The 14348-nt window shown below is 44.6% G+C and overlaps 1 pseudogene across 1 annotated transcript; it reads right to left on the bottom strand.

Moving 5' to 3' along the window:
- Positions 1–1289: 1289 nt before the first annotated feature.
- Positions 1290–13197, bottom strand: LOC145547415 (large ribosomal subunit protein uL30 pseudogene; annotated as a pseudogene). The gene is made up of 4 exons (XR_014083818.1): positions 13078–13197; positions 4641–4870; positions 2679–2838; positions 1290–2438 (listed from the first exon to the last, which is right to left on the bottom strand). The product of XR_014083818.1 is annotated as a large ribosomal subunit protein uL30 pseudogene (transcript).
- Positions 13198–14348: the final 1151 nt, after the last annotated feature.

Raw genomic sequence — 14348 nt, 5'->3', positions numbered from 1 at the left:
CCTGAAAAATCCCATGGACAGGGGAGCCTGGTGGGCTATGGTCCAAAGGGCTGCAAAGAGTCAGACATGGCTGAACACACACACTACTATTCATATGGCCATCAAAGGCAGTCTTCATTTCTGTTATAGTGTTTTATTTCTAGCATTTCCTTTAGATTCTTTCTTAGAGTTTCTATCTCTCTGCTTCATTATCCACCGGTTCTTGCCTGTTGTCTACCTTTTCCATCAGAACTCTTAACATATTATTCATAGCTATTTAAAATTCACTGTTAATTTCAAGATCTGTGTCATATCTGAATCTCTTTTCTTTGTTTCTTTAACTGTATCAAAAAAATTTTTTTAGGATGACTTACAGTTTTTGTTGAAAGCTAAATATGATGTATCCGTAAGGTGATAGAAACTAAGAAGCTTTTATGTGAAATGTTTATATTAATCTGGCTAGGTGAAGCTGGGCTTTTTTTAATGTATACTAAAGCTGTAGGTGCCAGAGGCTACAGTTTACTCTAATATCCTTAATTTTCCCCCTTTTATTCTTGTCTTTCATCTTCTCTGATACTCCTTTTTCTTGAGATGGTTATTTATTTTTTTGGCTCTGCTGTGCAACATGTGGGATCTTAGTTCCTTGACCAAGGATTGAACCTGTGCCCCCTGCATTGGAAGGGTGGAGTCTTAACTGCTGGACCATCAAGAAAGTCTCATCTGAGAATTCTTCAGTAAAAAACGGTGGCAAACCCCTCACAAAACATAAAATTCACCCCCTCAACAATTTTTAAGAGTATACTACAATACTGTCAACCCCATGCAGATTGCCATGCAACTGATTCCTAGAACTTCTCTGTTCTAAAAAAACCTCTACATCAGTGAACACCAATTCCCTACCTCCTATTCCCTCAGCCACTGGCAACCACCATTTTATTTCTATTTCTATAAGTCTGACTATTTTAGAGACCTCATATAAGTTCATTCACACAGCACTTGTCTTTCTGCGACGAGCTGATTTCACTTAGCATAATGCCATCAAGGTTTATCCATACTGTATTAATAGCATATGACAGGAATTCCTTCTTTTTAAAGAGTGGATAGTTATGTTCCACTGCATGTATACACCACATATTCCTTATCCATTCATCTGCTGATGGACCAGAGATTAAATCCATGTCCCCTGCATTGCAAGGTGAGTTCTTAAACTCTGGACCATTAGGGAAGTCCATCTCTTCATTTTTCATCACACAGATTTGCCCTACCACCTCAGTATTTTGATGTATCTAAGAAAAGTTGCTAATTTTCAGTTTATTTTTTTCTCATTTTGAGGATGTGGTGACAATTTCCCAGATGTTTGTGTTCTAGCTGAAACTGAAAGTCTTCATATTTTTTTATTTTTATTTATTTTTTTTTCAGTTTGTTTCAGTTGTTTATTAACTGACCAGATTGCAAAAATAATCCTGGTAGATACCTTAGTTCATCCTTCTAATAAGCCTGTTGATCTGGTCTTCCCCGTTGCCAGCATCTACACCTTCTACAAAAGGGGTAGTCTTTTTCTTCATTCCACCTCGTGGAGAAGACAATTTAAATGGCCACAGGAAGTTGTTTGCTTCTTTGAAACGTTTTTCAATGGTATAGATCTCATGAATCAGATCCTCCATGTAGATGATTCCGTATTTTCCAAGAGATCGAGCAATCAATGCGTTGTCTGTCAGGGCAATTTGCTTCTTGTTGATTTTGCCATAACCATGCTTATGGATCAATTTATTTACAGACTTCAGATTTGGGTACCCCCATGCAATGTATGGCTCCACAATTCTCAGCATGTTAATTGATGCCTTGTTGAGTTTCACAAAGGTGCCATTGAAGATCTGCTGGAGGCGAAGGAGCTGCAGCACCTTTCGAACCTTCGGGCTCACACCGTTGGTACCTCTGATTCTGATGACAAATGACAATTTGGATTCCGCGGGTACATAGAAGTTGCCGGCTTTTCGTGCCATCCTAGCCATTCGAATTTCAGTTCTGTACATCTGCCTGTATTCCTTGTGGTAATGCTTAGCTTTTTCATAGATAAGCTTCCTCCTTGCCTTTCGAAGCATCTTTTGGGCAAACTTTTTTCTCAGGAGCTTGATCTTAAGCTCTGTGAAATTCTTCCACTTTTTCTTAAGGGTTTCTGGCACATCAGGAACCTTCTTTTTCTTCTCTTCTGCACCCTCCATGGTTCCAGCTGGGAAAGAGGCTATATTTTTTTAAAATGAAAACAAACATATTCAAAAGTATAGAGAATAGAAAAGGAATCCCCATAAACCCATTGCTCAGATTCAAAACACATGAACATTTCCCCACATTTGTTTTGTCTCTCCATTTATTCCTTTGCATTTTGCTTCTTTTAGTCTCTATGGAAATAGTTTACAGCAAATCCCAGTCATCAGTCAGTATGCAGTCAGTTTGAAGCTCTAAAAAAAACAAAACAAAACAGATTTTTCAGGTTGTTGGTGATTTTGCTCACATAACTTTGGTATTTTAGCACATAGTTTTCTTGTTTCATTTTGCTGACAAATTTGATGGCTGAAGCATTTTCTTTTAAAAATTAAAATGTGATTTTTAATGTTAAATATTGAAATATTCCTAAACCAAGTTTTCTACACAAAACAATATTTATGAAAATGTTTACTCAGAAAACACTCTTACTGTACCTGGCAACTGCTTGTGAGTTTAGGTCCATTTTGCCACTAGCTCCTGGCTGAAGCAACCTTTGGACACCAACACCTGCCTTGTTTTCTGTCTGCTGCTTCTGCTTATCCCCTTCTATGACCTGAGCGACTTCCCAGGTGGAGCTAGTAGTAAAGAACCCACCTGCCAATAAGAGACATAAGAGATGCGGGTTTGATCCCTGGGTTGGGAAGATCTGCTGCAGGAGGGCATGGCAACCCAGCATTCCTGCCTGGAGAATCCCATGAACAGAGGAGCTTGTCAGACTATAGTCCATAGGGTTGCACAGAGTCAGACATGACTGAAGTGACTTAGCGCACACACACATGACCTGAACACACCTCTTATACTCACTTCCACCCGCTCCTGTTCCAACCTGGATATTTCCTTCCCTCACTAATCACTCATTCATGGGTTCAAGACTTATTTGCCAGTATACATATCTATGGACTTCCCAGGTGGTGATAGCGATTAAGAACCCTCCCGCCAATGCAGGTAGACGGGAGACACAGGTTTGATCCCTGGGTGGAGAAAATCCCCCGGAGGAGGGAATGGCAAGCCACTCCAGTATTCTTGCCTGGAGAATCCCACGGACAGAGGAGCCTGGCAGGCTGCGTGTCCATAGAGTCACACAGAGTAGGACATGACTGAAGTGACTTAGGACAAATTCCTAAATATGTACACCACAACTTATGCCACCACAGATTTAAGGTGATTTAAAAAGATATTTACAATGAAACAAAATAAGAAAGAAGAAGACAAAACATCGGCCAAGGAGAGAATTGCAAGGATCATAAAGACAAATATTCCATGCAAACTTATAATCCTTAATTAAAAAAAATATTGAAGCTCTGTGGCATCTTCACCTCCTACAAAGAGCTTGGGGAGTGGTCATTGACCCTAGATCTGCTTTTCTCAAAACGCCTTCAGACCTGCCCTCCCATCTGTCTCCTAGGGGTGGTCAGCAGTAAGGGTATAAAAAGGACCCACGTGTCTGGGTTTGGGACTCTACCCACTCAGATCAGGCTTGTGTTGAGAGATGCCCAATTCACGTGTGTGAATGTGGGTGGAAAAGCAGCTTTGGAAAGGAGGAGAAGCCCCACAGTAGACCCTGCCAAGGCCCTGATGACTGTACTAATGCTCTCTTGTCAGGGTCCTCTGAAAACCACCTCTAGGGAAGTTGCATCTCCATTTACTTCTAAATGCCTCTCAAGCTTAAAGGTAAACAAGCTATGCAGTGTTGAATAAGAATGCGGAGAGAGCAGGGATCTGGTAGGGAAGCTCCCTGGAAAATAGGAGACCTCCTGAGAATACAAACTTAACTCCACAAAGTTGAGTTAAAGCAGGAGGCTTTCTAAGGTCAAGAGCTCATAAAGGATCCTCCACCCCCAACCCTCCCACCAGTGTGAACTGTTTGGGGAATATGGAGGAGGTCAGTTGTGATCAGAGAAGAGGGAATGTGTTAAATTTGTTGTTTCTGGCCTTTAGGCTGTTTAGTTGCTCAGTTGTGTCCAACTCTTTGTGACTGTAGCCTGCCCGGCTCCTCTGTCCATAGGATTTCCCAGGCAAGGATACAGGAGCGGGTTGCCATTTCCTTCTCCAGGGTTCCTGACCCAGGAAGCGAATCCACATCTCCTGCATTATAGGCTGATTCTTTACCACCGAGCCACCTGGGGAAGCCCCCAGATACTACACTACTCTCTGGATTTTTTTTTTTTCCTGCTTTGCTGAAGACCTGAAACAGAATTGGAGCAAAATACAGAAACGTGTCCCAGTTCTCTACTGCTACTCCAGAAATGGCCACAAGATGGCGCTTGCTCCCTCTTTAGGGTCTTCAGTGTTCCTTCCGCCCAGTAGCCACCACTTGAACCCTGCTGTACCCGGAACCTGCTTGTGGCTGCCTGCAGGCTGGTGGTTTGAGTTCTTTCAAGTCCCTCCAATCTTACATGAAAGAAGTCTGCTCTCCCTTTAACACATCCAGTGCTTCCCGGAGGGATGACAGAGGCACAGAGAATGGGAGTCCAGGGCCAGGGAGGAAGGGGCAATCCTTGAAACAGGGGCAGTCCAGACAGTGTTGATCTAAGTAAGGACAAGGAAGCTGATCCTGCAGTAAGGTCGGTAAGTTCTGTGTCCAGGGTCCACGGGCTTCCTGATGACTCAGCGGTAAAGAACCCACCTGCAATGCAGGAGACACAGGAGATGTGGGTTCAGTCTCTAGGTAGGGACAATCTCCTGGAGGAGGAAATGGCAACCCACTCTAGTATTCTTGCCTGGAGAATCCCATGGACAGAAGAGCCTGGTGGGCTACTGTCCACAGGGTCTCAAAGAGTCAGACATGACTGAAGTAACTGAGCACACATGCATGTCCAGTGTCCAGTCCCAAGGGACCAGGGCAAGCCTTTCCTTGGGAACCTGGGCACCTCATACAGTGCTGATGGTCACTTTGGGGAGGGGTCTTCACCCCCCACATCATCCAGTGAGAAGGAATGGAGGTTGAAGCCACCCCCTCCTGCCACTGGCAGGCATGCCTCTTTCCTCTGCAAGTTCCTAGGAGTGTTGTCCAGAATCAGCACCCCATGACCTTGCCAGGTCATGATCCCACATGCTTCGTGGCTGGGAAAGTGATGCATAGGGGTGAAGCTGGGCATAACTGCAGACTACAGCAGGTGGAGGGGTCTGGTGAGAGCACAAGCTCTGGTGGCAGCCCAACTCAAAATTTCTTTCTTTCTTTTTCTTTTGCCGCACCGCTTGGCATGCAGGATCCTAGTTCCTCCACCAGGGAGTGAACCCTCAACTCCTGCACTGGGAGCCCGGAGTCCTAACCACTGGACCGCCAGGGAAGTCCTTCAGAAGTTCTTTAAACGCTGTGCTGGCCTAACCCTGCATATCTCCAAGCCACTTATATTTAAAATGTCTGGCCCAGGATAAAGCCTGAATTCCCCAGTATGGCCCTGGGGACCCTTCACAGCTATCCCCGCCCTCACTTTCCATCCCCATCTCAAGCACTTAGGCTCTAGGCAGACCCATCATGCCCTCCACAACCTTCGCCCTGGGCGCAAATCCGTTGTCCAGAAGACCCCTGCTCAAGCGTGCCCGCCCCTCCGCTGGCTTGTGGGCTCCTCACAGGCTGAGACAGGACCACTGCATAGCTTCACTCCAAGAGGCAACTTTCCACTGGACTCTGTCAGAACGGTGTCCCCCGGGGCGAGTTGTGCAACGCCGCCGCCAGGCACGGAGCGGGCTCTCGGTGTGTCAAGCTAACGGGGTCACTCAGTCTGTTGCCGCCTCCACGGCCGGCCGCCAGTGGGCGCTCATCCTCCCCTCGGGGGCTCTGCGGCGGCCGAAGACCAGGGAGGCAGGTCTGTGGCGCTTTTGAATCTCAAGCCGCCCTTTCCCCCTCATGGCCCTGGAGCCCTGAGCCCACTAGAGACCGGATTTAGGGTGCATTCCCCTCCCTTCTGCCCCATGGTTGATTCTAAACACCCCCAGGCTCAATTCGTTTCCACGTGGACAGTGGTGCTGACTCAAGAACTTGTTATTGGAGTCATCAGACCTGCTCATGATGCTTGGATCGACAGTAACAGCCCTGCGCGATCCACTTGCCTAGACCTGCCCTGTATTCCCCTGGGGGTGGCCAGGCTTGAGGAAGCGGACTAAGTGGACTGGCATCTAGATACGCCAGGCAGACACCCCCCCTCCCCACCCCCAGAGTGTGACCGAGGGGTTCTGGAAAGACCCTCTTAGCACTCTGAGCCTGCGGGCAGAAGGGGCAGACACAGCCATGGGAGGGCTTCCAGCAGCTGGGCACCTCCAGGCGAGCTGAGCATAAGCAATGGGACAGCCTTGTCTAAAGGGCCATTCATCTGCCTTGTGTCTATGTTCTGTGAAGTGAAAGTGTTAGTTGCTCAGTCGTCTCCGACTCTTTGGGACCCCATAGACTGTAGCCTGCCAGGCTTCTCTGGCCACGGAATTCTCCAGGCGAGAAAACTGGAGTGGGTAGCTATTACTTTCTCCAGGGAATCTTCTCCACCCAGGGATCAAACCCTCCTCGCCCTGCAGGAGGATTCTTTACCATCTGAGTCACCAGGGAAGCCCCTCTATGGCCTTTAAGACCTCTAGAATTTCTAAAAAGAAGGGGCTAGGCAGCCATCTGTTTGGAAGAAGGTGGCCTATGGCATGGGAATGAAGAAGGCGCCTACAGACTTGCTTTGCAAGGATCCCCTTTTGCAGCTTAATAAAAGGAATAAGATTTTCTAGCATTGTTTTTACTACATGTACTTAAGAGTATTCTTGTTCAGATGCTCAGTCATGTCTGACTCTTTGCGACCTCATGGACTGTAGCCCACCAAGCTCCTCTGTCCATAGGATTCACCAGACAAGAGTACTGGAGTGGGTTGCCACTTCCTTCTCCAGAGGATCTTCCTGATCCAGGGATGGAACTCATGTCTCCTGCACTGGCAGACAGATTCCTTACCACTAATGCCCCCTGGGAAGCCCCAAGGATATTCTTATATGTGTTTGTATACTAGTTTGATAAAGATTAGACTTCCCTGGTGACTCAGGTGATAAAGTGTCTGCCTGCAATGCAGGAGACCGGGGTTCCATCCCTGGGTTGGGAAGATTCCTTGGAAAAGGAAATGGCAACTCACTCCAGTACTCATGCCTGGAAAATTTCATGGATGGAGGAGCCTGGTGGGCTACAGTCCATGGGGTCGCAAAGAGTCGGATACGACTGAGCAACTTCACTTTCTTTCACTTCTTTCTTTGATAAAGATTATAGTGGGGTTGGGACTTCCCTAGTGGTCTAGTGGCTAAGACTCTGTGCTCCCAATGCAGGGGCCAGGGATGGATCCCTGATCAGGGGACTAGATCCCACATGCCACAACTGAAGATCCCACGTGCTGCAACAAAGAGAACCAGTGCAGCCAGTGACTAACACACACACACACGCACGCACACATGAAGATGATAGTGGTACAAACATCCCTTGGTACCAGTCATGTTCTGGGTGACAGATGTATTGGTAAGCAACGCTGATCAGAAGCAAACTGTGATGGATTTAGCATCCATTAGGCCATCCCAGGGGGCTTCCCTGGTGGCTCTGACAGTAAAGAATCCACCTGCAATGCGGGAGATCTGGGTTCTATCCCTGGGTTGGGAAGATCCCCTGGAGGAGGGCATGGCAACCCACTCCAGTATTATTGCCTGGAGAATCCCATGCACAGAGGAGCTTGGCAGGCTGTAGTCCATGGGATTGCAAAGAGTGGAACACAACTGAGCAAATGAGCAGCAGGCCATCCCAGGAGGGAAGGTGAGGGTTGGGGGTTGGGGAGGTGGTGGACTGTTCTAAAGACCAATCACGGCGATTATGTAGATTAACGTCAAAAGAAGAGGCTAGGGAGGAAGTGACTGGGGCTTCCCAGGTGGGTCAGGGGGAAGGAATCCGCCTGTCAATTCAGGAGACCGAGGAGAGGCACGTTAGATCCCTGGTCCAGGAAGATCCCCTGGAGAAGGAAATGGCAACCCACTCCAGTATTCTTGCCTGGGAAATCCCATGGACAGAGGAGTCTGGTGAGTTACAGTTCATGGAGTTGCAAAGAGTCCGACCCCACTGAGCATGTGTGCACACACAGGGAGGAAGTGACAGGACCTTCCATTTCTCTATAAACCCTGACTAGAGAACTGTGACTAATTTCTCTCTCATCTTATTCAAATCTTACTCAGTTTCCACCAGTAGAGTTTTGGCGTGTTCTGTACATTTCTTGCTTGACTTTTCCCCTAAGCATGTTTTGTTCTGCTTTGCTGCTGAACAAAAAACTCAAATTAGTGGCTCTGCCTATTTTGCTATCTGATGTATTCTGTGGATCAGGGAAATTTTTTTATTGTGGTAAAGTGTACATGATGTAAAATTTCCCATTTTAACCATTTTTAAGTATAAAATTGAGTGGTATTAATATTTTGTAACCATCACCACTACCTATACCCAAAATGTTTTCATCATCCCCAGCAAAGACTCTGTACCCATCAACAACCATAACTCCACACTCCTCCCTTCCCTCGATGGTTCAGCGGGTAAAGAATCCACCTGCCACGCAGGAGACACAGGAGACATAGTTTTGATCCTTGGGTCTGGAATTTCCCCTGGAGTAGGAAATGGTGACCCACTCCAGTATTCTTGCCTGAAAAATCCCATGGACAGAGGAGCCTGAAGGACTATAGTCCACAGGGTTGCAAAAGAGTCAGACACAACTGAGTGACTAAGCACACACTATTAGTTACCTCATTTCCCCCAGCCCCTGGTAACCGCTGTTCTATTTCCTGTTTTCTCTATGAATTTGCCTGTTCTAGGTCCCTCATACAAGTGGAACCGTACAATATTTGTCATTCTGTGTCTGGCTTATTTCACTAAGTATAATGTTTTCAAGGTTCATCCATGTTGAAGTAGGTATCAAAATTTCATTCCCTTTCATGGCTGAATAAATATTCTAATATTCGTATATATCATATTTTATTTATCCATTCATCTGTTGTTGGAGTTTAGGGTTGTTTCCCCCTTTAGGCTATTGTGATTAATGCTCCCATGATCATGAGTGTGCAAACATCAAGTTCTGCCTTCAATTCTTTGGGATATGTAAGAGTGAAATTGTTGTTTAGTCACTCAGTTGTGTCTGACTCTTTTGTGACCCCATGGACTGTAGCCCACCAGGCTCCTCTGTCCATGGAATTCTCCAGGCAAGAATACTGGAGTGGGATGCCATTTCCTTCTCCTGGAGTGGGTTGCCATTCCTTCTCCAGGAGAAGAGTGGAATTGCTGGGTCTTATGGAGAAGGCGATGGCACCCCACTCCAGTACTCTTGCCTGGAAAATCCCATGGACGGAGGAGCCTGATAGGCTGCAGTCCATGGGGTCGCTAAGAGTTGGACACGACTGAGCGACTTCAGTTTCACTTTTCACTTTCATGCGTTGGAGAAGGAAATGGCAACCCACTCCAGTGTTCTTGCCTGGAGAATCCCAGGGACGGGGGAGCCTGGTGGGCTGCCGTCTGGGGTCGCACAGAGTCGGACACGACTGAAGCGACTTAGCAGCAGCAGCAGCATGATTGTTCTATGTTTAACTTTTGGACAAATCCCCAAACTATTTTCCTTGGTGCTGTACCATTTTGCATTCTGAGGGCCAAGAGTTTGAGCCAGTTCAACTGGGCAATGTTGCTTCTTGTCACATCAGTTGAGGTCACTTCTTGGTACTCAGGTAGCAAACAGGATGGTCTAGAAGTTCCAAGGTGGTGTCATCACACATCTGCCCCCTTGATAGTATTGTGGGAAGGCTGGGCTCAACTGGGACAGTGGGGGGCTGTGAATTGGAGTGCTGAGAGTGGCCCCTCCAACCTGGTGGCCACAGAGGATAAGACTTCTTACCTGGCATATGGATGGGAGCAGGCATCCCAGAGGAACTAGGCGTGACCTTTTCTGGCTTAGCCTTAGAAGTCAGCTGAATTCTATTGGTTCCCAGCAAGTCACAAGGCCGGACTGGGTTCAAGGGCTAGGGACCTGAACTCTATCTCTAATGGGGGAGTGGCCAGGACACACTGAGGAAGAGCATGTGGAATGGGATTTACTGTTGCTGAGAATTTAAAAAATACAGTCTGCCAGAGGTTATTGAAAATATAGTCTGCTAGGTTTTCTTTTTACTTTATGAATGGCATTTGTCTGTATATATTCTAATTATTGCTGCAATTGATTTATGTTCACTTTGTGATCTAAATAACCTCACCAGATTCTCTGAATAATTCTAACATTTATTTACCAAATCTTACTTTGGATAACTGTATTATTTGCAATTATGACATTTCTCTTTTTTATTTTTCATAATAAATTCCTCTTATTTCTTTTTATTATAGGTGATAGTTAAGACCTCCAGAATGATGTTGAAACTCAGTGGGGCTAATTCACAACCTTATCTCTTTCCTGATTTTAAAGGGAACCATTCTGATGTTTCACCAATAGATAAGATGTTGGCTGTTAATATGAGCCAGATATTTTTAGTCCTTTTAAGAAAGAACTCATATATTATTAGTTTACCAAGAACTTAAAAAAAAATCAGATCTAGCTCTTGAAATTAAAGACAACAAACTTTGAGGCTCATATCAAGGTAAACATATTTTTTCCTTTACCAATGAATGTGCTGAATGATGACAATAGACTTCCTGCTATTGAAATATCCTTGCATTCTTGTAGTCAACTTTAATTAGCAACATTGTTGTAGTATTAGTTTGATGTATTTCCTGATTAATTTTACTAGTATTTTTATTTAGACTTTTGCAATGATATTCATAGTAGCTTTTGTTTATAGGATCATTTTGGCTGTGTGAAATGTTTGGGTAGACATATGTTTTTTTTTCTAGCTACTGAAACACATTTTGAGGTATTGAAGTTACTGCTTTCTTGCAGCTTTGAAAGAAGTCATCTGTGAAACCATCTGGACCTGGCACTCTTCTAAGTGGTAACAGTGTGTGTGTGTGTGTGTGTGTGATGTTATTCAGTGCATAAAAGTTTGCGAAGGTTTTTAAGATAGTGGCAATATTAGACAGCACTCTTTAATTGTTTACTATCTTCTGGCTTGAATTTTACTTTGTTTGTTAACACCCTAACTTTTTCGAAAACTGTTGCTGATGTGCTTTTCCTGAAAAAAAATAAAAGACCAAAATTGGTTTTGATCCAATCTAAGTTAGAAGGATTTAAGAAATGAATTTATATTTATGGTTAAAAAATTTTCTCTAGTCTTATTTCCATCTTTTTTTGGTGGAGGGATGGAGTCCTGCACAGCTTGTAGGATCTCAGTTCCCCAGCCGGGGATTGAACCTGGACCGTGGCAATGAAAGCCCAGAATCCTAACCACTTGGCCACCAGGATACTCCCTTATTTCTGTCGTCTTGAATTATGCTTTATTTTAAAAAAGATGGTTCCTTGTTTAGTACTTTGTTTATCATCTTAAGTGAGTTGCATGTTCTTTGTTTTTTGTATTGCATAGAATTAGGCTCATATAACAGCTTCATATAACACAAAATCCCCCCAAACCCAACGACTTAAATATCACAGAAGCTTTTTCCTCTCCCTCAAAAGAAACCTGTAAGTAGGCAACTCAGGCCTGGAAGCTAGGAGATCCCAGGCTTAGAACAGAGGCTCCTCCCAGCTTTCTGCTCTGCCATCCAGCATACAGTTTATTTCCTGGCCGTGGGTCGGGTGGGATCCAGATTTCTGTATTGGCTATCCCTTGCAGCCAGCCAGGCTTGGTACTGCATGGACCTGTGTCCAGATCCAAGGAGACAATACCTGCTGGAATCTAGGTGCTTGAGAGGATGAAATGGACAATCAACCTCAGGCATTGTATGTGTGTGTTAGTTGCTCAGTTGTGTCCAATTCTTTGCAAGCTCATGGACTGTAGCCCATCAGGCTCTTCTGTCCATGGGATTCTCCAGGCAAGAATACTGGAGTGGGTTGCCATTTCTTTCTCCAGGGGATCCTCCAAACCCAGGGATCAAACCCAGGTCTCCTGCACTGCAGGCAGATTCTTTACCATCTGAGCCACCAGGCAAGCCCATGATGATGGTTAATACCTTGTTTCTATTTGACTAGTCTATGATGCCCAATTATTTGGTCAAACACAGTCTAGAAGTTGCTGTGGAGATATTTTGTAGATGTGATTAACATTTACAGTCAATTAACTTGAAGTAATTAATTTAAGCAAACTCTGGGAGATAGTGAAGGACAGGGAAGCCTGGCATGCTGCAGCCCATGGGGTTGCAAAGAGTCGGACATGACTTAATGATTGAACAACAACAAACTTAAAGTAAAAGAGATTATGGCTATAATATGGGTGGGCCTCGTTCAATCATTTGAAGGCATGAAGAGCAAATGTTGAGGTTTTCTGGAGAAGAAGGAATTCCGCTGTAAGACTGTAACATAGAAGAACTGTCCAAGTTTCCAACCTGCAGTATAGAGATTGCATTTCCCAGTCTCCATAATCCTGTGAGCCAATTCCTTAAAAACTTTCTCTCCGGGGCTAGCATGAGATCTAGCTTTTTAACCTTATTTTACTTTTTTAAAACTAATTTTTATCAAAGTATAGCTGATTTACAGTGTTGTGTTAGTTTCTGCTGTACAGCAATGTGACTCAGTTATACATATACATACACCCACTGTTTTTAGATTCTTCTCCCACAGAGGTCATTATGGGACCTAGTTTTAAACCAGGCTCTGTCTTGCCTTATCCTGGCCAGTGTAATTGTGTCAGGGATGGCCACTTGACCTCACTTGGGTAGTTGAAGATTAGGTCCAGGGTTTTTGTTTGAACTGGTTGAAGCTCTCTCTTCTCTGATGTTCTTACCCCTGAGAGGATGTAGTTGCTGGGCTCCATTGGGTAGTTGAAGATTAGGTCCAGGGTTTTTGTTTGAACTGGTTGAAGCTCTCTCTTCTCTGATGTTCTTACCCCTGAGAGGATGTAGTTGCTGGGCTCCAGCAGCTGTATTATCATCATGAGGGCAAGGGTCAGTTTGAAAAGAAGTTTGAAGTGAGAGATAGTGAGAGAGAAACCAGGTCCCTGTGACATCACTTGACTATTGTCACGTCAGCACACCTGAAGCAGAACCTAAACCCACTCCCTGGATTTTTCATTGATATGACTCAATGAAAAATTCTTTTTGCTTCAGCCAGGTTGGATAAGATTTTTAAAAATAAAAAACCAAAGAATCCTCATGATATGATCATGCACTCCACTGGTTTTTTCTAAGAACAAGCCATATCAAATAACTTGGCATCTTAGTAGCAGGGAACAAAGTAAGAGACAGCCTGGCAGGAGATAACATTTGGATGAAAAGAATAACTCAAAGAATAGATTCTTTTTAGCCACAGATGAAGATTTTGGGGCTATACTGATACGAAAGTGAGAATTTTTCTGTTTCCTAGAGAAGAGGATTTCTCCATAATGTAGGAAGTTTTCTCAACTGCGGTTTAGGTGCTCCATAATCTTGCATAACATCCATGGGGCCAGTGGTTTTTATCTTCTCACCTATAACAAAGTCCTTCTGATCTTTTTGATTTGTACAAACTGCATCAATTGAACAATACAGAGAGAGAAATGCTACAGAAATTCAGAGTATATGCTGAGAAACCTCAAGGAAGAGCCAGCAGGGCCATCTCTCAGTGTTAAGCATTCAGTCTTTTGAATTTCACTGTGAAGTTAAATAAAATAAGACTAGTGCCCTTTTAGCTTTAAATCGGAATATAGAGTTCCTGTATTTTGTCATTAATCTAGCTTACCTGTTTATCTTACCTTTGAGAGTATGAGGTTCAAGAAATCCTTTTTGTTTATCCCAAGCATACTTAGCCTAGGACCCAGTACTTTACAGATGCTTCATAAATTGTGGTTGAATAAATGGAGGAAGTAATGGATCAGTTGGGCTTGCCAGGTGGCTCAGTGGTAAAGAATCCGCCTACCAATGCAGAAGACACAGTAGACATGGGTTCGATCCTTGGGTGGAGAAGATCCCTTGAAGGAGGGCATGGCAACCCACTCCAGTATTCTTGCTTGAAAAATCCCATGGACAGAGGAGCCTGGCAGGTTAAAGTCCATGGTGTCGCAAAGAGTGGGACATGACT

Source organism: Giraffa tippelskirchi, chromosome 4 (genome assembly GCF_054371585.1).
Source record: "Giraffa tippelskirchi isolate mGirTip1 chromosome 4, T2T-mGirTip1v1.2.pri, whole genome shotgun sequence".
NCBI lineage: Eukaryota > Metazoa > Chordata > Mammalia > Artiodactyla > Giraffidae > Giraffa > Giraffa tippelskirchi.
This window is presented reverse-complemented; position numbering and strand designations above follow the sequence as displayed.